This window comes from Silene latifolia, unplaced genomic scaffold, assembly GCF_048544455.1.
Source record: "Silene latifolia isolate original U9 population unplaced genomic scaffold, ASM4854445v1 scaffold_332, whole genome shotgun sequence".
Taxonomy (NCBI): domain Eukaryota; kingdom Viridiplantae; phylum Streptophyta; class Magnoliopsida; order Caryophyllales; family Caryophyllaceae; genus Silene; species Silene latifolia.
The window spans coordinates 58,994-85,776 of NW_027413264.1; the positions used below are offsets into that span (position 1 = coordinate 58,994).

The window sequence follows — 26,783 nt, forward strand, 5'->3', positions numbered from 1 at the left end:
TTTACAAGTTTGGGCAACCCCTTTCTTTGGTTCTGCGATGTTTGTAGTTTCCCGTAAACTTGCCACAGCTCGACGTGCAATCCTCCAATGGGTAATCAATCATCGTATATCTCACGGGATTAACTGGTCAGAAATAGAAGCTGATTTGGATTTAACTGCTACCCATATAGTGGACAACAGTGCGTCGAGTTTCTACATCTTCGCTCCTCTCGCTTACATTTGCTTCAAATCGAGACAAATCGGGTTCAACGATCCAAGATCAAGAGTGAGATTTTAGATGGGTTTCCTACACGCTTTCTTTATAACCGAGTGAAACAGCGATCAACAAAACATCGTATCATTACCCTTCGATCTGCTGATAATGTATGGTTGGCGTCCCCCAGCAATATTACTGATGAGATTGTTAATTACTTCAAGCTTTTGCTCACCTCTAATACCGCTTTGGATCCTGCCTCTCGTGTGGACTCTCTACAATCTTGTTTTGCTGGTTTATCTTCTTCCAGGCTAGGATCCACTGAATGTTCGATATTGCAAGAGTCTTTCAAGGAAACTGATGTTATGAATGCTCTCCGTGGTATGGATGCATCAAAATCACCAGGTCCGGATGGCATTACACCTCTTTTTTTTCACACTTTTTGGCCACAGATAGGCAATTTAGTGACCTCGGCAGTTCTTCGGTTTCTTAATTCGGGCGTCATGCTAAAGGAGTGGAACAATACCATCATTGTTCTAATACCAAAAATTGATAAACCGGAGTGTGTCTCGCAATTTCGACCGATTAGTCTATGCAATGTCATCTACCGTTTGGCTTCCAAGTGTATGGCTAACCGTCTCAGGCTGGTAATTCCTTCCATTATTTCTGAATCTCAGCAAGCTTTTGTTCCTGGTCGTCTCATGTCTGATGGATGCCTTATTGCTCATGAGATAATGCACTATGTTAACAAAGCTAAACATGGAACAAACTGTAACTCTGTAATCAAGCTAGACATGCATAAGGCTTTTGATCGTGTATCCTGGAATTTTCTAATGTCAGCCTTGGATTTCTTTGGTTTTCCAATTTCCTGGCGGAATCTCATTTGGGAGTGCATCTCCACTGTGAAATATAGTATCATGATTAATGGCGAACCTTCCCCTTCTTTCCATCCTTCTTGTGGACTACGCCAAGGGGATCCTCTATCACCCTATTTATTTATCATGTGTATGGAAATTCTTTCTCGTCAACTTCAGGCAGCTGAGTCCCGTCATCAACTTTTTGGCCTTAAGATTTCTCGGTATGCTCCACCTCTTTCGCACTTGTTTTATGCTGATGACGTTTTTATCTGCTGTAAGGCAACGCCTGCTTCTTTTGAGTCTATTCGAGATATTTTCCATGATTTTGAAGCCGCCTCAGGACAAATGATTAATCTTCAAAAGTCTTTTATTAAATTTAGTCCGAATTCGCCAGCTGATTTCAAGTCCCACATGACATCTATTTTGCGTATGAGAATTGCTGATTCCTTTGGAACTTACTTGGGTGTTCCGGTGGATCTTTCTAAGTGTAAGAAGAATGCTTTTCATGATCTCCTGGATAAGATTACTACACGTATTTCGTCATGGGCATCTCTTCATTTATCGCAGCCTAGCAAGTTGGTTATCATTAACTCTATCTTAATTGGTTCGTTGGTCCATATTCTTGCTGCTGTTCCTCTACCACTTTCAGTCACTAAAAAACTTGACTCCTTAATTGCGGCCTTCTGGTGGAGTAAAAATTCTTCTCAAAGATCAATTCACTGGCTCTCTCAGCCACACTTACATACACCACAGGATTTGGTAGGTCTTGGTATCAAATCAGTAACTATTCTCAGTCAGGCTTATCTCTTGAAGAATTTTTGGCGCATTCATCATCAACCTACTGGTATTCTTGCCAAATATCTCACACCCAAGTATCAAAAAGATTTCCCTATTCCTAATCCTAAATCCAGGGTTTCACAGCCATCGTTTGTATGGCAAGGGCTTTGTAAAGTTGCAGCACGCTGCTCTGATGCCATGGCATGGAAGGTTGGTAATGGCCATTCTATTAATATTCGAACAAGTCCTTGGGTACAAGGGAAGTGCCCAGATGTTCGGCAGGACCCGAGTCATCATTCTCTTACACTTTCTGATTTGATTTTTGAGAATGGCTTATGGAGGACACCTCTTATCTTTCGGGTTTTCGATGCTTCCACTGCTAAGGCCATTTTGGCTATGGAACCACCTCAAATTGAAATTGATGATTATCTGTATTGGAAATACACTGAGGATGGTGCATATAATATCCAATCGGGTTACAAATATCTTCTACCTAAGCTTTCGCCACGCCCACGACATTTATGTGTCTTCCCATGGAAATTGGTTTGGCTAGTTCCGTTTTCAAATAAATTCCCTCTTTTTATTTGGCGCCTTGCTCATCACATTATCCCAACAAAGACTGTTCTAGCCCATCGAGGTTTAAGCATTGGTACTTCCTGTCCGTTATGTCAAACGGGTACGGAGACTCCTGAACATCTGTTTCGTTCATGTGATGTAATCCAGCATGTCTGGAGGGCTTCGTTGCTTGGAATTAGATCAATGGCTAATTCAAATGTCTCTTTCATTAAGTGGCTAGCTGATCATCTGCTGTATCTTCACCGTTCTTCATCAACCGGGTTTGATGATTTACTGTACTTCTTTTGCGTCTTACGCTCCATTTGGCTCACTCGGAACTCCATTGTTTTTGAAAATGCTACTCTTGAGCCTGTACGTATACTTCGTCTGGCAGAAACCTTGCACCAGTCCCATTTAAGTTTATCTTCTCTCCATCATGAAGAGTTTCAATCACGACGATTTTCCAATATGGCAGGTATGTATCCAACAATTTCGAGTGCTACGATCTCTTACAAGATCTCTATTTGCAGGAGTTCCTTTCAGAATGGATATGTGTCTACTGTTGTATCTGACTCTTGCTTGCCTAAGATCTTCTACTTGCGTGCTTCCTCTCTTTTCGCGGCGCACTCTGACGCATTGCACCAGGTTATGAAGACTCAGGATGTTTCGTTTACTGACATTGCTTTTATCGTTTCATCACCAAAATTATCATCAGTTCTGGCATCTTAAAAGCCAGTTCCAATCGATGTGCGTAATTCACTGTGTGGAATTCGCACTTTCCTTCGTTCCCGACGTAACTGGTCGGTTAGTTTAGCTACTGGATAGTTTACTGTTGTAGTTATTTTGGTTTCAGACTCTTCTGTTTTCTGTTTTCTTTCCATTAATATAATGGTTTACTTTTGTCGAAAAAAAAAAAAAACTACACACGACCCCTCTTTCACTGTAATACCCCGTATTTTTTATAATCAATTAAACGGATATTATTATATATTAATTATTATAGATTTTATATTACTAATTAAGTCGGGTTAATTGTTGAGTCGATAATTACGTTAAATTATTTTACTTGACTCGCGTTGTATCGATCTAAGTTATATGAGACAGGTTTATATGGAATTCGAAATGTAAGCTAACCCATTTGAGTTGGCCCAATAACTGTTCAGCCCAAGTAACCCTAAACCCTAATAGTACCCTAACCCTAATAGTACCCTAACCCTAATAGCACACTACCCAACCCGCCTCCCTCTTTTCTTACTCCCTCAACCCGCCTCCCTCTTTTCTTCAACACCAATCTCAGCCTTTCACGCATAGAGAGAGAGAGAGAGAGAGAGAGAGAGAGAGAGAGAGAGAGAGAATGGTCGTGGGTGTTGACAGCACAGCAAGGAAGAGCTAGGGACGATTGTCGACGGCCGTGGGTGGCCCTGGTGGCGGTTGTGGTGGCGGAAAGGTAAGCATTCAACCCCCTCCTCTGTTTTTCGCATTGATGTCGGGTTGTTGGTTGTTGTTTCGTGTCTTATAGAGGTGGTTATGGTGGTTGTTGACAGGGTATATGAGTAGTGTGGTGTGAGACGAGTGACTTGGTGGTTGTTGGGGTGGTTTTAGGTGGTGGTATTGGCGGGGAGGCGGCGGCGGTGGGGGGAACAAACGGGTTTAAGATACGGGTTTCGGGTGAGTTAGAGGGTTAGGATTGGGGTGGCGCCACCGTGGACTCGGGGGAGGTCGAAACGACGGCGCCATGTCGTCGGGTTCGTGGGGCTGACGGTGAGCGGGGCGGTGGTGAGTTGACAGGTAATAGGTGTTGGCTGCGGTGGTGGTAAGGAGAGAACAGAGGGTGTTTGGTGAGGCACGGTGGTGAACCATGCCTTATGGCAGCCCTAATTCGACTCGCCGGCGGCAGTCGACCAGGCTGGTGGTGGTTGTTGGTGGTGGGGTCGAAGTGGGGAGCACGGCTGGTGGTTGTCACGGTGGTTCAGGCGGCGCGTGAGGGTTTGGGCGAGTGGGATGTCACGGGTTGTGGATTCGGGTTTTTCGAGTTGTTTTATGTTTGATTCGGGTTTTCTTAAATCGTTTAATTCGTTTAATATTTTATTTATCATATTAGTTATTAAATGCAATTCTAGGAGTCATTTAAATAATTTATTTAATTTAAATTCCCGAGTCTTTTAAAATAATTAGAGACGGATTTTGAGTCGGGTTTGTTAAAAGAGAAAAGTTACTATATCGGGAAAGTTTCCATTTTAAGAAATTCTACTTTAGTAACTTTCTATTTTGGGAAGTTGGGTCAAATACTAACCGGGTTATTTTAGTTATCAGCTGGGCATAAGTTTGGTGTCGGGATTGTATTTCGGGAAAACTTCTATTTTAGGAACTCTCTATATTGGGTAACCTATCTATTTTTAGTAGCTTCTACATTGGGAGATTTCTATGTTTAGTAATTAGTAATTATAAATAATATAATTGTTTTAGGTGACGGATTCGTGAAGGATCGCTAATCAAATTCATTGCTTTATTTTCTGGACTGCTTAATTGGAATTGCTGGCACTTTGAGGTAGGGAAATACACTTGACTTATTATCGTTGTTGTTGAATTGTGTTGACTTGATTCATGGTTGTTGATTTACGTTATGATTCATATACGGGAAGGTGATTGACTGAATTGATCGTATTGAGTATGATGTCACAACATTTGGTAACCGGCATGATTTTTATGATTTATCAGTTCAATGATATATATATATATATTGTGTTGCATTAATTTCTTTTGAGCATTCATATGCATTGGAGATGGAGGATGTTGTGGTGATGTGGTGTGGTGATAATGATGTTGTGTTAAGGCCCAGGCGGGTTCTGCAGGACTTGCCCTGGTGCCCTCAGCTGCGAGCTGGCAGATCGGCTACGGTCGATATATATAGTCTACCGGGGATCGGTATGGCTGGGCGTTCCGGGTTATGAGTATGAGAAATGAGATATGAGATATGAGTTGAGATGGAGATGGAGGTGACGGAGGATCATGCATATCATATTTTGTTGTTTAATTGTTTTCCCTACTCAACCTCGTGGTTGACCCTGTGTATTCGTGAACACCTGTGATGACCCAAATATTGGCGAGCAGACTTGACAGGTTTAAGAGATAGAAGGGGAGCTTGGTGGGCGTGAGACATTGGATCAGAAGACTTAGTAGCTAGATCATCATTTAGAAGACTTTCACTTTTATTTATGTTAGTTCTTTGTAATTGATGTAAAAGAGGTTTTGTAATAGTTAAGTTAAAGTAATTATATAATTTTGCCTTGGAGTTTAATTTGTTATTCACTACCTCGGGAAACCGAGATGGTAACAGTCCGGTTTATTAGGGAATGTCTTGCTAAAGGCTCCTTCATAAACCGGGGTGTTACAAAGTGGTATCAGAGCGAACGATCCTCAGGCCTAAACCAATGAACCCAATGAACGTAGGATGTGTCTAAATAAAATGAACCCCTGGGAATAAACTGTTAGGAGCTCACAGTGCGGTTAAGAAGGCGCCCTTAATACGTACTCTTTTGCCCTCTCAGTTTTGAACCAGGTAACCCGAGAGAAATTGAGTGAATGGGATAGTTAGAAGGAAAACCTTGGATATAATCGAGTTGATGTATACCTTGAGACCCATATATTCTAACCATTCTACAGGACAACGTTACGGTAAGTGTTTCGTATGAATGATGACGTGATCATATGATGTCGTGGAGATGAGAATAAATTTTCGTGTTCAGTTTAATAATCAATGAAGTGTTGGATTGTGGTAATCGTGAGCGTGAAAATAATTGCGAATTGATGATAATTATCTGGATAGATGTTGAATGATGTGTTGATAGTACTACTATGTCTAGTAATATGCGGTTATGTGATCCCGAAGCCATGCTAGTATAGTATTGTGATAGTAATTATAAACACTATTGAATTGCATGTTTCTAGTCATAGCAATCGTGATTTAGATTTAAGGAGTAGATCGAGATGCGAATGGATTCTATGGGATAGATGTTTACCTAAGTACAAAGTGTGAGATTTAAGTTGGGATGGGTTAGTATACATAGTATGTTCATAAGAGCTTGTAACATAGTAAAGAATGACCTAGTGCTGAAACTCGTTTTGTTTGTTTTTACTCTTTAATTGACCTTACTGCCATTTCTTTTCTGTTTATTGCCTATGGATGAAAATTTTATGGGAGATATCCTCGGGAGTTAATGTTCATTTAGCGTTGGTTTCAGTGTAATAAATGTTTTAGTGGGCTGTGGTCAGGAAGTTCCTGTGCAGTGATGTTTTGACCAACGATTTTGTCAAAATCCTCATTTAAATTGTATTAATAATTTTTGCATAATTCCAACCCCGTCGATCAAAAGATTCGCATACGTTTTCAAATTGATAAGCCACGAAAATTCTTGATGTCTCTATATTCATTGGTAAGTCTTGCAAACTGACCCAAGTTTTGGACCAATTGCTGTCACATGTTTGTTTGGACCAACTGAGTTGTAAAATTCTTTAAAAACGGAATTCTTGTGCTTTAGACCTAATTCTTTTTCCCTGTTTTTTTTTTTTTTTTTTTTAACTTTCCGTATTTTATAAAGGTAATATGAATCAAGTTTTAATCGAACGGTTATTTATTCGTGATCTTTGAAAGTTACAACGTGAATCATGACTTGTAAAATGTGTGTTCTAGGTTGAGTTTTCATACAGTTGTTTGATTAATTCATGAGCTTGAGTAATGTGAATTTATAATGTCCTTATATGATGATAGTAGCAGGCATGTTCAGTAGTTATGTATCTTAACCGGTGATAAAATTAAAGTTTAGTTGATAACATTGTTGGCATCATAGTATGAGCAAAATTGAATAGCTTAAATTGACTCTTAATCAAGGGTGAAATATTTTATACGAGTCCAGTTGTTTGCATATTTTACATACGTTTGGCATGTTGTAATATCTCTGGTGTGTGCATCATATTTGCATAGTGGTCGGATATATATAAATCTAGAACTATATTGTCATATCTTGGTAAAGTTGATGGTGTTAAAAGTTAATTTGATTGTTCTAATATACTCGCCTGAATAATTATAATAATTATGTTTAAATGTTTACACATAGATGGTAGTAATGATTATGTCTAAATGTTCACACATGTAGGATGCATCTGAGTTCTAATGTCTTTCATGTGAGTCTGTGTGCCTATAGTTATACTCATAACTTTCATTTCATTAAATTATTTCAGTTGAACCTAAAACCTATAACATGATAATAAACAGTGTCGTTATTCCTTATTGAATATGTTCGTTATTATATTATCATAAAATGCTAAAGTGATTCCTGCAATTGTAACACGACAATTGACATATCTATATTCTCGAGTCGTTACTATCAATTATATTATAATAAAGATTGTTTATGATAACTACGTTGGCAATTATAATGGGATAACCCTTTGATGATTCACATGATATGCATTGGTTTAAATGATAGTCGTTATAGTTACGTTTAATTGAGCCTACGAGTTGCCTAATTATTCAAATCGTGCAAATCAGAGAAGTTGTTCAAGTTGCTAATCTTTTATCATAGCTAGTGTTCTACAAAGTATATGATGGCAAAAGTATATGTTTAAGCTAATTACACGATATCTTTTGTTTTGCTGAAAATGAGTTATACTCAGTTGCTGGACACAATTGAATGATATAGTGGCTAAAATGTTAAACACATGTGTGATATGGAAGTAATGTTGTTGTTGTCATAGATCATATGTTGTTACTTTTATTGGGAAATATGTTTACAGAATTAATATCGTGCAAACAATTTTGATAACTTAAAATATGAATTATGAGTATGTTGTTGATTGCTTGAATTCATCGGCCTAATTCGTGACCTAAACCAGTGAGTGAGTAAATGGTGGTAAGGACATGCCAATAAGATCCTGTGATTGTGATGGATAGTAGTGGTAGATCTATTTTCTGTGATATGTTTACAAATGTGAGAAGTCTCTTAAATTGTTTTGTTGATTTTACTCTCGCTCGTTCATGGTCTATAGTTGATCATCAAATTTGTTTAGTTGTGAAACCGTGTAAACCTTGGTTCCTTTCTTGTTGTTCTTTTAGTTTGATGCTGTGTTTTTAAGTTAAGCATGAGCTAAGTAATAAATGTTACTTGTTTAAAATCAGTTATTTCCATAATAAAATCTTGTTTCGACTTTAATGTTAATGCGCAATCTCTTATCATGTGTTCTTTCCTGTTACATGTGGTTGACAGTGATTTTGTTGCATACGTATATGGAAGTTGAAAAGAGGTTACGAGGACGTAACCATGTTTCTAGTTGGGTAGGATTGTAAAATCTTAAGGCTTGTGTTGCACTTGTTTGTAGATTGTAGTTTTGATCAAGTTGATGTTTCGTTGTGAGGTACCTATGCAAATGAGTTCTATATGTTTTGTTCTACTATACGTTAGTTGGTTGATGTGTAAAAGGAGAGGGTGGTTAAACTACTGATATTGAGTTATGAGTTAGCCTATGAGCCGAGTTATGTCTACGGGAGTTATGTTTACGGTCCGGTGTGACCATGGTTATTGAGTTACTTGAGTTTGAGATCGGAATTTAGATGGAAGATGACGGTGTTCTCAGGTGATTATTTAGTTGTTATACATTTGTGTTCTCAGGTAGTTATTAGTTGTAGTTAGTTGGGTTAAGGGAAGATGAGTTAAACTTCGGGACGAAGTTTATTTTTAGGAGGGTAAAATGTAACATTTCGTGTCTGTTATGTTTAATTGATGTGTCAAAAGTGTGTGTTAACTGTGTTAGAAATGCGTGACGTCCGTATGTACGATATACAATACCCTTCTGAGGTTTGAGTACGGGAGCGAACTTCGGGACGAAGTTCATTTTAAGGGGGGAAGACTGTAATACCCCGTATTTTATATAATCAATTAAACGGATATTATTATATATTAATTATTATACATTTTATATTACTAATTAAGTCGGGTTAATTGTTGAGTCGATAATTACGTTAAATTATTTTACTTGACTCGCGTTGTATCGATCTAAGTTATATGAGACAGGTTTATATGGAATTCGAAATGTGAGCTAACCCATTTGAGTTGGCCCAATAACTGTTCAGCCCAAGTAACCCTAAACCCTAATAGTACCCTAACCCTAATAGTACCCTAACCCTAATAGCACACTACCCAACCCGCCTCCCTCATTTCTTACTCCCTCAACCCGCCTCCCTCTTTTCTTCAACACCAATCTCAGCCTTTCACGCATAAAGAGAGATAGAGAATGGCCGTGGGTGTTGACGGCACAGCAAGGAAGAGCTAGGGACGATTGTCGACGGCCGTGGGTGGCCCTGGTGGCGGTTGTGGTGGCGGAAAGGTAAGCATTCAACCCCCTCCTCTGTTTTTCGCATTGATGTCGGGTTGTTGGTTGTTGTTTCGTGTCTTATAGAGGTGGTTATGGTGGTTGTTGACAGGGTATATGAGTAGTGTGGTGTGAGACGAGTGACTTGGTGGTTGTTGGGATGGTTTTAGGTGGTGGTATTGGCAGGGAGAGGCGGCAGCGACAGGGGGGAACAAACGGGTTTAAGATACGGGTTTTCAGGTGAGTTAGAGGGTTAGGATTGGGGTGGCGCCACCGTGGACTCGGGGGAGGTCGAAACGACGGCGCCATGTCGTCTGGGTTCGTGGGCTGACGGTGAGCAGGACAGTGGTGAGTTGACAGGTAATAGGTGTTGGCTGCGGTGGTGGTAAGGAGAGAACAGAGGGTGTTTGGTGAGGCACGGTGGTGAACCAGGCCTTATGGCAGCCCTGGTTCGACTCGCGGCCAATGCGATCGACCAGTGGTGGTGGTTGTTGGTGGTGGGGTCGAAGTGGGGAGCACGGCTGGTGGTTGTCACGGTGGTTCGGGGCGCGTGAGGGTTTGGGCGAGTGAGATGTCACGGGTTGTGGATTCGGGTTTTTCGAGTTGTTTTATGTTTGATTCGGGTTTTCTTAAATCGTTTAATTCGTTTAATATTTTATTTATCATATTAGTTATTAAATGCAATTCCAAGTCATTTAAATAATTTATTTAATTTAAATTCCAGGAGTCTTTTAAAATAATTAGAGACGGATTTTGAGTCGGGTTTGTTAAAAGAGAAAAGTTACTATATCGGGAAAGTTTCCATTTTAAGAAATTCTACTTTAGTAACTTTCTATTTTGGGAAGTTGGGTCAAATACTAACCGGGTTATTTTAGTTATCAGTTGGGCATAAGTTTGGTGTCGGGATTGTATTTCGGGAAAACTTCTATTTTAGGAACTCTCTATATTGGGTAACCTATCTATTTTTAGTAGCTTCTACTTTGGGAGATTTCTATGTTTAGTAATTAGTAATTATAAATATTATAATTGTTTTAGGTGACGGATTCGTGAAGGATCGCTAATCAAATTCATTGCTTTATTTTCTGGACTGCTTAAACTGCTTAATTGGAATTGCTGGCACTTTGAGGTAGGGAAATACACTTGACTTATTATCGTTGTTGTTGAATTGTGTTGACTTGATTCATGGTTGTTGATTTACGTTATGATTCATATACGGGAAGGTGATTGACTGAATTGATCGTATTGAGTATGATGTCACAACATTTGGTAACCGGCATGATTTTTATGATTTATCAGTTCAATGATATATATATATTGTGTTGCATTAATTTCTTTTGAGCATTCATATGCATTGGAGATGGAGGATGTTGTGGTGATGTGGTGTGGTGATAATGATGTTGTGTTAAGGCCCAGGTGGGTTCTGCAGGACTTGCCCTGCTGCCCTCAGCTGCGAGCTGGCAGATCGGCTACGGTCGATATATATAGTCTACCGGGGATCGGTATGGCTGGGCGTTCCGGGTTATGAGTATGAGAAATGAGATATGAGATATGAGTTGAGATGGAGATGGAGGTGACGGAGGATCATGCATATCATATTTTGTTGTTTAATTGTTTTCCCTACTCAACCTCGTGGTTGACCCTGTGTATTCGTGAACACCTGTGATGACCCAAATATTGGCGAGCAGACTTGACAGGTTTAAGAGATAGAAGGGGAGCTTGGTGGGCGTGAGACATTGGATCAGAAGACTTAGTAGCTAGATCATCATTTAGAAGACTTTCACTTTTATTTATGTTAGTTCTTTGTAATTGATGTAAAAGAGGTTTTGTAATAGTTAAGTTAAAGTAATTATATAATTTTGCCTTGGAGTTTAATTTGTTATTCACTACCTCGGGAAACCGAGATGGTAACAGTCCGGTTTATTAGGGAATGTCTTGCTAAAGGCTCCTTCATAAACCGGGGTGTTACATTCGCTCTTGTCGGCTATGTCCTCTCCCTGTTATTCAAGAAAGGAAAAACGAGAAAGAGAGTAGGAGAAAAGGGAGTTCACACTTCCCAAGTCTGATTGAAGGGTGCCAAGACTACTTGTAGAGAGGGTTGGACTGTACATGTGTGTTGGATTGGACTTTGAAGTGGAAATGCTTGTGGGTTGAACTGAAGAGTGGAGTTGAGTGAGAAGGCCGAATAAGCAAACCCGTCCAAATAACCAACAAAGAAGCATGTTATCCGACCCAACAAGTCTCAACTATTCATCCCAAATTTCAACTATTCATCTTATATGCTCCCCCTTAAAATCCCCTAGCCACTTTTATATAAGGGGGATATACATATACATACATATTATAATTAAAATTTCGTCGTCTTTATCATCCGCAGTTGCACCTCCTCAGAAATCGGTAACCCGCTATATCAAACCGATTACGTGTATAATTCACAATCTCTCAGTCATACGCGATGCTGCTGGGAAGCCAGCTTCTAAGAGTCTTACCCCATTAAGGGACATCCTTATTGAGAATTTGTTTTCAAATGTTAGGGCAATCCACCCGGCTTGGATTTCGAGTCGTTGGTTTCATGGATATGCTCTGATCGAGTTTCGAGGGAATGGTCTTGACGATTTTCGTCAAGCAAAACAACTCGCTGCAAGGTATGTATCACGTGACCATCAAAGGGGCAAACGTGACTTTTATGCCGACGACCCTAAGGATCGTTATGTACACGCTGGGCCTTACTTATGGGTTGCCACTAGTAAGGACGCTCATCTGATGAGAAGGTTTTTTTCGTACAGTTTTATTAATGTAACGAAATCATGGGAAGACGAAGAAGTGCCTCATTTTGATCACCGTCTTGATGCCGATGTAGTAAGCTTGATTTATAATCAAGTTTATCCTCATTACCCACCTCCTAGTCAAATTCCTGTTAAGGTGTTTAATTAATTTACTTAGCAAGCTGTTTGTTTTTGTGGTTTTTTACTTTTTTTTTTTTATTGTGTTTTCTTTTTTTTCCCTTGTTGTACTGTTTTTTTTTTTTTTGCCATTGTATGATAAACTCGTTTTAATATATAGTTCTACTCTTTATTACATGCAAATGCTTATTAACATATATTTTAAATAACTTGCGAACATCTAAATGAATAAAACAATAATAATGATTTAGGCTACATTAATTACAATAACATATAATATAATGACAACTGTAGTGCATAAGAACCGCGTTAGAATATAAACACCTCTAAAAATAAATGAAAATTGGAAGATATTAATAATATATTACAACGGTTCTTATAAGAACCATGTTAGACTATGCAATTGATGAATAACATAGATTTTAAATAACCTTCTTTATTTATTTATTTATTTATTTATTTCTTTCTTTCTTTCTCTCTCTTATTACTCAAATTATTGTTGGGGTTGGTGTCCTTAATAGTTAGTGCAAGGACTTATAAACCTCTAAAAGGATCAAAGGGCATACTTTTGGTATTATTATCAGTTGATCCACGTTTATCAATAACGGTTGGCTTGCTAGATAAGTTTGACGTTATTGTCATACAGATGGCGGTGATCAACTGATCCCTAAAAGTCACACCTATAGGATACGTTCGAGAGATGTGACGGTATGAAAATACAGTCATGTAGATGCCAAATTTGACTAACCAGTTAGTCCGAGTTATTTGACTAATAATTAGTCAAAATGTGATGTTGAGATATTATATTTAATACGGATTAAATATTATGGGCTAAGGCGAATTAACCAGTTAATTCGTAAAATTAAATATAAGCGTTTTATATTTGATTAATGTATATTGAATTTAATTATACAATATCGTCTTTGTCGGACATGTATTAATACTTCAACTAACCCGTGTTATTAGTTGATGTTTTAATAGCCGATAACCGATGACGACTTATAATAAACCGCGTCATATACATTTAGCAATTTTCGAGCCAGTCCATGAGTTAAAATTAAGAGGAAGTGGAAGCCTACTTCCCCATGGAAACCCACGGCTGGCCGAACCAAACAAAAGGAGAGACTCCCTCTCCTTTTGACCTAGACAATTTCATTTACACAGAAATTAGGGTTTTGGAGATTAAGCTTTCTCTGAAACCGAGATCTCACATCTCGAGAAAAACTCACATCAAGTTCTCCCAATATTGCAAGGCAATCGGAGAACACGTTCTAGCACAAGGGCATTTCTCGGACAAATCTTGGGTGCAACAATTAGGAGGGAATCTCGTTTGATTTCTGTTCTTTACGCCGTGCATCAAAGGACCCGAGGTTGATTCTTTATCTTTATCGTTTCTCTATTGTATTTATGTTTTATGACGATATTCGCATGTTAAATTTACGTTATAGTCCTAAATTTAAAGGGTATTATACGGATATTTACCCACAAGTGGTATCAGAGCGAGGCCACGTAAATTTTTCTATGTGTTTTTCATAAAACGATTTTGAAACGGTTTTGTTTGTCTCGAAATACGTGCCTTGTATACACGGATGTTGCGTTTTTGTTGAAACCGTGACATGTTTTACACGGTTGATTCATTTTTTACGTTTTGTTTTTGTGCATATTGTTGTTTTATACGAAATTATAACAATATGTCATGTTTTGTCAAATTGTAAATTTGTTTTGATGCGGTTTTGATCAAAATTGCAGTAGGTTTTGTTTTGTCAAACTGTTTTCACGAGGATTTTATGTTTTCCAGAAACTTTGTCCCTCGATCGAGCATGTTTTTAGTCGATCGAATGGTTTTTCTGACATGATTTTACTCGATCGAGTCCTTGCTGTACTCGATCGACCACTTTTAAAACCCCACTGCTCGATCGAGAAGTCCTCGTACTCGATCGAGCAGTATTGCTGATATAAGTCCTCGATCGACCACCAGTTTTGTCGATCGAGTACTTCCAGATTAGCACACCTCTCGATCGACTAGCAGTTCAGTCGATCGAGCCCTTTCGTTCCTCGATCGAGCACACTGTGTCCTGGATCGAGGGATTTTGTTTTGACATGACTTTGAAAATTTATTCCTTTTGCTTTAAATTTTCTTTTGGCTACAAAATGTACATTATACGGATATTGTACACTCGCTATGATTGTGAAACGGTTCACACACGTACCATTAAGTTATTTTAAAGCGTTTTTAAAGTAACGGATTGTAATGGATTAAAATTAAATGATAGAAGCGGTTTTATCACATGAATTTTAATCATTAAAAGGTGGTTTGGATAAATTTAACATAATTACGGAATTATGTCACGAATGAATTTGTTTTTAGTTGATGCATTTTTTATTTATCGTTTTGTTGAATGCCTTGAATGCCTTTTATTACGTATTTATTTATTTTTGCAAACGGTTGTAACTTAGTGTGGCCTTAGTAGAACGTGTTACCGTAATGATGGAACACGGTCTTGGTTGTATTTTGAGATCTCGTATCTCCATTTTATTTCTTTTTTAATTACGAGTTTTTAATTAGAATGTAAATAGGTTTATATTTGTAATTTTAAATTGTAATTTTTGAGAAGACCAAAGATGGAGACCGGATGCTCACTCCCGCTACTTGGATCAAGATGGAACATCAAGACAAGCTTCTCGGGTCCAACGGTGGATTCCAAAGTTGTTTTATGTTTTATTTTACTAGGATTGGCCACACTAGGAATTTTTATTTACGTATTGCATTCATTTATTTATTTTTCGTAACGATAATATGCATCATTTTCCGCCTAAAAACCAAACCACCTAATTATTGCATGAAAACTGACACATATAGAGGTCACGAGTTAGTTTTCTTTGACATTCTCATGTCACATGATCATGCTAAGCCATCACCTAAATTGATTCATTCACGCAGACGCTAGTTATTCGTTCACTTAAAATGAATTATAATTAAGTTGATGGGATCTTCCTCGTATAAACCAAAATTGAGAACGGTCTTTATAGGTCAAACTCCAATGAGTCCCTTCTTCGTCGGTAGGCATAATATGACCCCTTCTACGTCGGGTAAGTTGGAACCGATTGACCTATTTTATCTCAACACTATGGTCACTCGTACGATCCTGTGACTGTGGTGGACTATAGATAGGATTTACGGAAATCTATCGACCAAGAGTTCTTCCGGAAGAATTAGCTAAACAGTTGGCTTATCAATTTACAGAAATTGAGTCTTGGGATCACTTGTATCATTCTTGAGGGAGATCAATTATGCAAGTGCGAGAGTCTACATGTTAAAATGTATTTTAAATAGACTTAAATCACCTCGATGAGTTGCTTATTTCGTTTTGTTTTTCTTTCTTTTTCAGTGTAGATCACGACTTTTAAACTGCTTAATAACAAATGGCTGGTTCTACTGATAACCCAATGCCAAGTGCCACATTGGACCGTGAGTCCTGGCTTCGGATCTTCATGAATCAGATGAATCAGTCTACTCGACTGAAGAATGATGGATCAAACTTCGCGGACTGGGAGGCGGCATTACGGAATGCTGCCGCGCCGACGGAAGCTCAAATATCTCTTGAGCCCATCCCGCAAACCAGGTCCCACGGCTAGAGTCGCTGAAATCACCAAGTTTAATGATTTTGTATGGAAGCGGGTGCGATTAAAAACGTACTCATTTTTGCAATGGAACCCAATTTGCAGAAACGCTTCATAGCCCATGGTGCAAACAAGATTTTCACCACGCTCACCAAGGAATTCTCGAAAGCACCGAGAATCGTGACCTATGAGCATACCACTCGCTTCTTTGATGCGAGACTCCAGAAGGGCCAACCAGTTAGCCCACACATTCTCAAGATGATTGAGAATGTCGAGAAGTCTGGAGACCTTTAATTGTAACATCAGCGAGAACATTGTTATCGACCGCATACTTCACTCACTCCACGATGGTTATTCGCAATTTAGAGCGAATTACTATATGAATGATTTGAAGAAAACTCCCCATGAATTGCACTCCCTTCTCGTATGCACCGAGAAGGACATGAAGTTCAGTGGGAGCATGAAAAAGGATGTTCTCGTTGTGTCAAACAAAGGGAAAGGTAAGGGCAAAGCTCGTGCAAACCTAGCGAGAGGTAAACCGAAGTTCAAGAAGTCGGGTTCGGGTAAGAGTGGGCCTGGTGAGTCGAGCACCTCATCAGGCGTGACAAAGAGCAAGAATGAAAACATGGAATGCCATCATTGCCACAAGATGGGCATTGAGACGCACATGTCCTGTTTATCATGAGGACTTAAAGGCAGGTCGTGTTAAACCTGTTGGTATGTCTTCCTCTTCTTCCACTTTTATTCATATGATTGAGATTAACCACGCAAGTTACGGAACTTTGGTACTTGATACTGGTTGTGGTTCTCATCTGTGTAATCATGTGCAGGGGCTCCGAAACATCGAACCCCTCGTAAAGGGTGAGGTGGACTGCGTGTCGGGAATGGAGCACGAGTGGCTGCCGTCTCAAAGGGGACATATGTGATCCAACTTCCTAGCGGATTTGAGTTGTCATTATATGACTGCTATTATGTATCTAGTCTTTCGAAAAACATTATTTCAGTTTCTGCACTTGATAAACTTGGTTTTTCATTTGTAATAGAAAATAATACTTGCATTTTCTCATTACACGATATGATTTACGGCAAGGCAATCTCCATGAACGGAATTTATGTTTTAGATCAGACCACGGAAATATTACACGTAATGAATAAAAAGTTAAAGGTTGGTGACAAAGATCAAACGTATCTATGGCACTGCCGTATGGGACACATTAATGAGAAACGCGTTAAACAACTCATCAAGAATGGAGCTATCTCGACCTTTGATTTTCAATCATTTGGCACGTGTGAATCATGTCTCATCGGTAAGATGACTCGGATTTCCTTCAAAGGTGTTGGAATGCGCGGCGCGACCTATTAGGGCTCATACACACGGATGTATGTGGTCCTATGTCAATCACCGCACGAGAAGGCTATAGGTATTTCATCACTTTCACGGACGATTTGAGTAGATATGGCTATGTCTACTTGATGAAGCACAAAAGTGAATCCTTTGAGAAATTCAAGGAATACGCAGAATAGGTGAGAACCTATTAGGTAGAAAGATTAAAACACTACGTTCGGATCGTGGTGGCGAGTATCTTTCTCATGAGTTTGATCAACACCTAAAGGATTTGTGGGATTGCCCTACGCTTAACTCCACCGGAACACCTCAGCTGAATGGTGTGTCCGAACGGAGAAATCGAACGCTACTTGATATGGTTCGATCCATGATGAGTCACACGATATTACCTGATTCATTATGGGGTTATGCTCTTATGTCAGCCGCTCTAATACTTAACCGAAGTCCGTCTAAAGCTGTTGACAAGACTCCATATGAACTATGGAAGGGAACGATCCCTAACTTGTCCTTTATACGGGTTTGGGGCTGCGAGGCTTATGTCAAGTGGAGACACGAGGATAAGCTCGGCCCGCGATCGGTCAAGACATACTTTATAGGTTATCCTAAAGGAACGCTTGGTCATTACTTCTATTCGCCAACCGAACAACGTGTTTTTATTGCGGCTAGTGGGACATTCTTAGAGAAGGAATTTCTCGAGAATGCAAAGAGTGATAGAACCTTCGACTGCGTCGGAGATTCCAGAACCAAACACCGAGCAACCATTGGAGGAACCTGTTCCTTCAATCCCGGCCATGTGAATATTCCCGAGGAACCTAGGAGGTCGGGAAGAGTCTCTATTCCTCCGGACAGATACATTGGTATGGTCGAGGAACATGACATAGATGACGTTCTACTCTTAACGAGTAGTGAACCCGCAACCTATAAAGGTGCCATGACTAGTTCTGACTCAAAGCTATGGCTTGAGGCCATGCAATCCGAGATGGACTCTATGTATGAGAACAACGTATGGGATCTTGTTGACTTACCTGCTAAGGTTCGTCCCCTTCAATGCAAATGGCTTTACAAGATAAAGCATTCTGTGGAAGGTCAACAAGATATCTATAAAGCACGACTAGTTGCTAAAGGTTTCACCCAAGTGCCAGGTTTGCACTACGATGAGATTTTTGCACCCGTAGTCATGCTGCGTTCCATTCGGATAATCTTAGCGATTGCCGCTTTTCATGACTATGAAATTTGGCAAATGGACGTGAAAACCGCCTTCTTAAACGGCTTTTTGGAGGAAGAGTTGTACATGGTACAACCCGAAGGTTTCATCGATCCTTTACATCCTAAGAAAGTGTGCAAACTTAAGCGTTCCATTTATGGACTTAAGCAAGCATCTCGGAGTTGGAATCATCGCTTCGACCAAGTGATTAAAGAAAATGGATTCACTCGATCGGTCGAGGAACCATGTCTATATATCAAGTCGAGTGGGAGCAAGATTGTCTTCCTAATATTGTATGTTGACGACATACTCCTGATTGGGAATGACATACCTCTCTTATCTTCGGTGAAAGTATGGTTGAAAAACCATTTCCAGATGAAAGATCTGGGAGAGGCACAAAGAATTCTAGGCATCCGTATCTATCGAGATAGATCACGACGGATGTTATCTCTCGATCGGAGTCTTACATAGACAAAGTCCTAGAGAGATTCAAAGATGACTAACTCCAAGAAGGGGTTTCTTCCTATGGCTCCAGGGGTGCATTTGAGCAAGTCTTGGGCACCAGAGACACCGGAAGAGAAAGAGCGCATGACACGGATTCCTTATGCTTCGGCTATAGGATCAATCATGTATGCCATGATATGCACACGTCCGGACGTGGCATATGCATTGAGTATGACAAGTCGATTCCAACAAAGATCCAGGTGAACCACATTGGCTGGTCTGTCAAGAACATTCTTAAGTACCTACGGAGGACTAAAGATTGGGCATTGACTTATGGAGGCGAAGAAAAGCTATGCGCAACCGGTTACGCAGATGCTAGCTTCCAAACGGATCGAGATGACTCGAAATCTCAGTCTGGATTCATTTTTACTCTTAATGGCGCTGATCATTTGGAAGAGTTCCAAACAAATCACATTCAGATTCTACGATGAGTCCGAGTACTATGCCGCGTCCGAAGCTACAAAGGAAGCGATATGGATGCGTCAATTCTTACATGGGCTATCTGTAGTGCCTAGTTCGAATGACCCGATCACCATCTATTGCGACAATAGTGGTGCCATCTTCCAAGCTAAGGAGCCAAAGTCTAGCAACAAGTCTAGACATGTACAACGGAAAGCTCATCTAATCCGGGATTACGTGGAGCAAAAGGAAGTAGTGATAGAAAAGATTGCTACAGATGATAACATAGCAGATCCTCTCACTAAAGCATTACGACAAGATAAGCATGAAGGGCACGTAAATTCCATGGGAATTAAACGTGTTCCTAAGTTGTAGTACTCTTTTATGGATTAGATTCATTCTCCTTTGTACTCTATACAACATCATCGTTTTGATATCTTATATATATATATTTTGTTTTTCATGTGGAATTGTACGACAATTTTGAACACCACAAAGTGAACTGAACAAACATCATATCTTTTTAGTCCTTAATTGCCCACATGAGCTGATAACTCTGGCAATTATTTTGTGACGTTGGTTGATGGTGGGTTCAACGAGCCATAAGTCAACCGGTTGACTGACCAATCACAGAGGCGATTTATACGGATATTTCGTAGGACACTATTGTGACATCGACGTGGAGTCCTAAATGTTTTATAACATTACGTGCCCGGTCGTGGATAGGACCTCCATGGTGATCCTAAGAGTCGATTCTTTTGACTATCGACTGTCTCTTGAGACTATGGCAGATTTTGGGTGACTTTGGTTTCTTTCTCACGGTCATCCGTAACAGGGGGCCAAGTAGATTTTTTCCGGGTCATTTCATCTTTGTGCTTAGATCGGAAGGAGTCGAGTTGAAGGAAATATTCAGCCTTTATCGGGTACTCGATATTTCTCAGGGCCACTCGAGGAGTCAGAATCGAAATGCATGGCCATGCTCGGACACGGATTCGTTTTATCAGTTAAGTTACTCTCTAGTCGGGAAACCACTCTAGATACAGATCGATTGTAAAATACGACCTTTGTGGATCCAGATCCGCAAATTGTTTTACATTGAGTGGGAGAAATTTTAAATGAATATGAGAATCGGTTATCGCACATACACTTGTACGGACAAGTGGGAGTTTGTTGGAGCTTGTGTCCTCCAGTTAGTGCGGATAACGTCATTGCACATACACTTGTACGGACAAGTGGGAGCTTGTTGGGGTTGGTGTCCTTAACAGTTAGTGCAAGGACTTATAAACCTCTAAAAGGATCAAAGGGCATACTTTTGGTATTATTATCGGTTGATCCACGTTTATCAATAACGGTTGGCTTGCTAGATAAGTTTGACGTTATTGTCATACGGATGGCGGTGATCAATCGATCCCTAAAAGTCACACCTATAGGATACGTTCGAGAGATGTGACGGTATGAAAATACGATCATGTAGATGCAAATTTGACTAACTTGATTAGTCCGAGTTATTTGACTAATAATTAGTCAAAATGTGATGTTGAGATATTATATTTAATACGGATTAAATATTATGGGCTAAGGCTTAATTAACCGATTAATTCGTAAAATTAAATATAAGCGTTTTATATTTGATTAATGTATATTGAATTTAATTATACAATATCGTCTCTGTCGGACATGTATTAATACTTCAACTAACCCGTGTTATTAGTTGATGTTTTAATAGCCGATAACCGATGACGACTTATAATAAACCGCGTCATATACATTTAGCAATTTTCGAGCCAGTCCATGAGTTAAAATTAAGAGGAAGTGGAAGCCCACTTCCCCATGGAAACCCACGGCTGGCCGAACCAAACAAAAGGAGAGACTCCCTCTCCTTTTGACCTAGACAATTTCATTTACACAGAAATTAGGGTTTTGGAGATTAAGCTTTCTCTGAAACCGAGATCTCACATCTCGAGAAAAACTCACATCAAGTTCTCCCAATATTGCAAGGCAATCGGAGAACACTTTCTAGCACAAGGGCATTTCTCGGACAAATCTTGGGTGCAACAATTAGGAGGGAATCTCGTTTGATTTCTGTTCTTTACGCCGTGCATCAAAGGACCCGAGGTTGATTCTTTATCTTTATCGTTTCTCTATTGTATTTATGTTTTATGACGATATTCGCATGTTAAATTTACGTTATAGTCCTAAATTTAAAGGGTATTATACGGATATTTACCCACAATTATGTCAAGTGGTAGCTCTTCTTCTTCCTCTATTTCAACAGGGACATTTAATTGCTCAGTTCCGGCAGCATTGCAGACTTCTTCGACTTTGCAAAATTCGGGAAGAAAGTTTCTTACTTGCAAATTCTATAATCCCGAGACTAAAATGCGTGGATGAAATTACTTCAAGTGGGTTGATGAACCAATGACTGAGTGGCAGAGGAAGGTTATAAACAGGTTAGTGACTGAGAAAAAGAGCATGGATATCGAGATTACTCAAGTGAGAAGTATACTACATCAACTTGAAGAATCGAAGCGGGGAAATGACAGTGAAATATTGAAGGCAAAAGAAGAATGCAAGAAGTTAACCATGGATATCGTAGAACTCAAAAATAATGAGGCATGACTTAAGTTAATTGTCAAATTTCTTCTTCTAATTGTTATTTACCTAGTTTATTATGTATGGTGGTAGTTTGTACTCTTTATGTGTAAACTTGTAATCCTTTAAATTAATAGAAATAAGCAAGATTTTCTGAAAAACATATTGTAATTAGCTGCCATATACCAAATGATGCTTTATTTCTTGGCGGTAAAATCAAACAAAATGAAATATAAAATATAACCTTATACCTAAACCGTTGTTCAGGACGTATACAATTATAACGGTTCAGGACGTTGTTATCTATATAAAAATGATACTTTATTTCTTGGCGGGAAAATCAAACAAAATGAAAATCTTTAAGACAACGGTTATTTTTAACCCGTTGTAAATAATACTAATCAATTACGGTTTCAAACAAAACCATTGTTTGTTTGGAAATAAAATACAACGGTTTTTCTTATACCGTGTTTATTACTTTCCATTAAACATGGTCTTGTAAGTGTTGTATTATTCACACATATATACTCTGAGCTTCCCCTCAACCACCAGCCTACCCCATCGTCATCGCAGTCATCGTCGTCATCGTCATTGCCGCCGTCAGATAAACCTAGATTCTCCTCTTTAAAGAAGTAATAAATCCTCCTCTCTAGATATTTGTTTGTTATTATAAGTATGCATTGTTATTATTTTTTTATTAATTTCTGCTTTAGATATGGTCGAAAAGCGGAAAATAAACGATGGAAATGCGGCAAGCGATGACTCAGGTGATGAGAATAATTTGCAACGCACTGCGGGTCGAATGCGCCACAGGGTTTCCTTAGAAGTAATAAATTCAAAGATGCCTAATCCTTTATTATGGGATAAAGACACGGAGCTGCCATATGGTTAGAATGCCGGGTATTTTGCGAGTTGGATTGGTTGTTGTGTAAGACAATATGTGCCTCTCGGTACGCCGCGTATCAGTGAATTGAGTAAAATACGGAACACCATGCTAATAAACAGAATAAAGGTATGTATATACAATAATAAATGCTTTAGCTGAAATTAATTTTACTACTTGATATGTGTATTAGCCGAAACACTTGTACCAACTATGCTCATCACATATGCAGTTAGCTTATGTTGTCCCCGAAAAGTATGATAAGTACCTTAAAAAAAGACAGGGGAAACCCTCAGTTCTTGGAAGTTAAAGATTGCTAAGAACCACTTGTTCAACAAGGAAACCGGGGAGATGAACAAGAAACCACCAACAAAGAAGTATCCGTATGTCAGTCAAGACTATTGGGATAGCTATATCGCTTATAGGCAGTCTGACAAGTTTAAGGTAACTTAATAATAACAAGTAAAGAAGTATACTTTGTTTAGTGTTTGCTCATGCTTATGTTTCTTGATACAATTTATTTGATGAATGCTATGAGTGAGAGGAACAAGGCGAACATTTCAAAGAAAAATACCGTCTTTTACTGCTCCCGAGGTGGGTATAAATTGATTAAGACGAAACTTGTAAGTACATAATTCTTATAGCCATTAGACTATTAGGTGTTTTAGTTGGATGTTTTATACGTTCACAGTAATCATATATATTTTGAGAGGATATCAATGTGATGAATGAATTGTAGGCAAAACTTGTAAAATTCAGTCGTCACGACGTTTGGGTGGAAGGTCACACTCCTAAGAACGAAAAGACGGAAACTGAATATGATAAGGACATCAAAGAGAAAATTATAAGTTTGACTTAATATGTCACTCCTACCACTGGTGGTGGGAGTTATATAATTGTGAGTTTAAATAAAATTTAGTTGCTTAATGGTTTTTTTTGTATGTAAAGGATCTGTGAGAAGGAGGTACATGAAGGAAAATGGAAGCCACAAGGACGTGATGACATTCTTGCTAGCGCAATCGGCAAAGCAAAGCATCCAGGTCGTGTGCGAGGGGTATCGACGCATGTTGGTATCACTAATTATTTTGGAAAAACTACTCGAAGGATGATGAGTAGTGATGATTCCAAGAAAGTAATCTTATAAATACTGTATTTGAACCAACGTAATCTATAACTATATATGCTAACATTAATTTCTACTACACAGCTACAGAAAATGGCCAAGTTGATGCTGAGAATGTTGGACACTGGGGAAAAGCCATCAAAAGAAGAGTTGGATATGGTTCAAGAAGTCATAAAGGAAGCAGGGGAGAAGAAGGAGGAGGAGGAGGAGGAGGAGGAGGAGGAGGAGGAGGAAAAAGAGGTAATAATATTTATGTCATATATACAATGTGTTATATAATTTGGAAAATCAGTATGTGTTATACGGACAAGTGTTAATGTACAGAAGTAAGCCAAGGAGGACATGGCAAGGGAGAAGGAAATGGCAAAGGACACTGAGGTGGGAGCCGAAGATCGATTTCAGGCAGTTGAAGAGGAAGAGGAAGCCAGGAAGGCCGTGACAAAGGATGAGATTGAGGTAGTTGATGATCAGACGTTCTTCTCAACACCGAAAAAGGTAATAACTGCTAGTTTATAATTATTCATATCATACACGTTTTTTACTTATGAAATTTATTAAAGTTAGTGAATGTATGTGTACTAATTGATTAAAGCTATCGTGAAGTGCTATTGCAAGGTGGCTTGTCGTCTGTTCTATTTATAGGGAAAACAGAAAGTTGTTGTTGCCAGGGGATACATGTTCGCTTACGACCGGCCTCAACAAGTTAAGGTTCATGGTATACCCCTTCGTGACAAATGCAGGAAAGTGAAAATGTCCCAATTATATAAAGACGAGTATGGAGAAGTAAAAGTACCATTTCCTAATGCGGAGGTCACTTATTTGAAAGAAGCCCTAAGTTCTTATGTGCAATGGCCTGGCAACCTCATCAATGTTATCATCCCCGAGGTACCTATATGCAGACGTTAATTATTACTTGTTGTTTAAATATATTAGGGTACGAATGTTAACATATCGTAAGTACTTTAATCTTTACATTTGCAAAAGTTAAGCAAAGCCATGGCGGCAGCTAAAGCAATTACTACTACGTCAACGGAAAGAGTCACCGAAAAGACTACGTCTTCCCCAAAAACAAAACCACAGGACATACAATATAAGCCAGCTACTTTTGTTGCAGTCAAGCCTCCTTATGATTCTTATTATGAATCGTGTGCATATAAGAAAAAAATGAAAACTACTTTGCTGAAAGCTTTGCACAACCTGACTGTAATTAAGTCATCTAGAGAGGATGTAGTCATGATTAACATTGAAGAGGAAATTATAAGTAGCGACTAATATAGCCGCATCTTGGACCAAGCAACTGATGGAATTTGTCGACCTTGACAATTTAGATGTTGTTCACATTTTGATTTGGATGAAGTAAGTTTTATTAATAAAACTATTTAGTCATTTCTATTTACGAATAATGATGTTTGTTTAAATTATCAATTACAATAAAATTCTTCGTTCCATGTGGCGTGATAGGTACCTGACTAATTTGATCGCTGAGAGGAAGTTCCCAATTCACGTCTACGGATTCTTGAGTACTAAGGCGTTCTCCGTGCAAAGAATTTCATACGAAGAACAAATCAATAGTATCGCTTGTTGGTTGATGTCGACGAAAAAAATATGGCTTGCCCCCTACAATGAGAATATGTATGTATAGTACTTGATTATTGTAATGAATCACGATTCCATAAATTTATTTTTAACATGCTTACATGCGTGTAAATGAACTAATTAACAATTCAATGTCCTAAATTGAATAGGAAGCATTGGGTGCTCGGCAATCCAAGTGGAAAAAAAAAACGATTAATCTTTGGATTGACTCTCATGAAGTCAAACCCTCTTACGATTGTGTAAAGATGATAATTGAGTAAGTTTACAACTTTCAATAATGTCATTTGTTATTGTATGACTTGAGCCATATATTGCAAATAATAATGGCATGTGTGTATATTTATGAATTAGTGTTTTTGAAGCAAAAAGAAGATTATGTCCACTTGGGAAATATAAAAGCAACACTGATCCCAATTTTATCACGCCATTAGTAAGCGTATTCTTAATAATTACTCGTATCATTTAATTTATGTTTATGCGAGAGGTTGATTATCAAATTCAGCTGATTTGTGTGTGATTTATATAATAGTCTCCTAAAGTACCAGACGACAAACAGTGCGCCTTTTACGTTTGTCTGTCCATGTCGGAGGTTATCAACGGAAATTATTCTACCATTTCGATACGGGTTAGTGTGATTTAAAAACTATTTCAGACGTAAATAGAGTTCAATTCTGTATGCTTCCATGTATTATATCTATTTTGATTATGTATATTTTGAATTGTAGTTTCCACTAATACTCAACAAAGCCCCAGAATATTCGCCAGAGGACATCACCCAGTTGAGAAATATGTGGGTCAGTTATGTTGTTTCATTAGCGGAGTCTCAATAGTTTGCTCATGCTTTATGTACGTGTGTATATATAGAGCCA

At 38.8% G+C, this 26,783-nt stretch overlaps 1 long non-coding RNA gene across 1 annotated transcript in view; it reads right to left on the minus strand.

The window, feature by feature from the left end:
- The window catches only part of LOC141639308 (uncharacterized), a 29,681-nt gene extending 4,486 nt beyond the window's left edge, over positions 1-25,195 (minus strand). The window contains exon 1 of the long non-coding RNA XR_012542458.1: positions 25,112-25,195. This is a non-coding gene — a long non-coding RNA (uncharacterized LOC141639308). The remainder of the gene's footprint in view (positions 1-25,111) is intronic.
- Positions 25,196-26,783: the final 1,588 nt, after the last annotated feature.